Source organism: Quercus lobata, chromosome 8, assembly GCF_001633185.2.
Source record: "Quercus lobata isolate SW786 chromosome 8, ValleyOak3.0 Primary Assembly, whole genome shotgun sequence".
Lineage (NCBI taxonomy): Eukaryota > Viridiplantae > Streptophyta > Magnoliopsida > Fagales > Fagaceae > Quercus > Quercus lobata.
Genome location: NC_044911.1, coordinates 497,835 through 499,296, shown reverse-complemented (window position 1 = coordinate 499,296; position 1,462 = coordinate 497,835).

The window sequence follows — 1,462 nt, the reverse complement described above, 5'->3', positions numbered from 1 at the left end:
TTTAGTCATCCTGCCATAGGCAGTCATCTTTTGTCTGTATCTGCGGCTACACTTTTAGGCTTCCTCCCTTCATTCATCAAGTCCTTCTAGATCTTCACACATTTCTGCCGCAAAGGCTTCTCCCTCTCTTTCCTTCCCCTGCATCTGCATAACTCTCAAAGATGGAGTCATCACTTCTACCGGGCTTACTACCTCTGTCCTATATACCAAGGAAAATGGTGAAAATCTTGTGGCAGACTTTGGTGATTTTTTATAAGCCCAAAGGGCGTCTGGCAGGTGTGTTGCCCATCCCCCTATGTACTCTTAGCTCATTTTACTGATGATCTTTATGAGAACCTTGTTTGTCACTTCTGCTTGCCCATTTCCTTAAGGGTAATAAGGTGATGAACGATGATGTTTGACTTGGTAGAACTCCAGCATTTTCCTTACATCACTGTTGACAAATAGTGTGCCATTATCACTGATAATCCTGTGGGGCACTCCAAACCTCACAATTATGTTTTCCTTGATGAAATTTGCCACTGCTCCTCTTGTGGCTTTTCGCAGTGGCACTGCCTCTGCCCACTTAGTGAAGTATTCTGTAGCTATTAGTATCCATATGTATCCACATGATGGTGAGTTAACTGTCCTACCAAATCGAGCCCCCAAGTGTGGAAGGGCCATGGGATGACCATGCTATGTAAGGTCTGCGGGTGAGTGTGAATCAAGTTAGCTTGCACTTGGCAACTGTGACTTTTCTTCACAAATTCTGCCGTATCCTTGGTCAGGTCCAATTGCAACTCAACTTGGCCCGGCTTGTGCATAAACTATGCCTCGTCTGCCGAAAGCACGCTTATGGCGGGCAGAACTGTTTCAAATGAATTGCGGCAGGCAGACATGATAATAATAATAATAAAATCAAATATTTTGAGATCTTTATTAAGGTGAACAGATAAACCTTTCTTAAGAACAAAAGATAATCACAGTCTTGGCAATAATCATTTTATAAGAAAAGTAAAGGGGATTGAGTGGGTAGTCTGTGAGTTGATTGAGAAAGTAAATAAATTAGATCAAGTCTGATCCGCAGGACCAGAACCAGAAAGGAAAGAACACCTCTTCTCGAAGTGAATAATCTCTCAGGGTGATCCTGCCGTAGAAATTAATCACTTTGAGGCAAGTGGACCTAAATGGTTGGTACCCAAGAACACCTTTCATTTCCAGCAGAGAGTAAGATTTTGAAAGGGAGATAGGAAATCAACCTATTGGTGCATGCCTGTCGTTCTAACTCTCTATCTTTTCTTCTCCATCTTCCCTAATATTCCTATTTTTTTCTTTCTTAATCCTTGTTTCTATTTCCTGACTTTCAAGTTTTCAATACTGTGGTGCTTACTGTTGTTGTTGTGTCGTCATTCTTGTACACGGCAAGGGCCTCTTTATAGTGCCAATCGTGACCGGATTTTACTATTCTAGCCTTTAATCACCT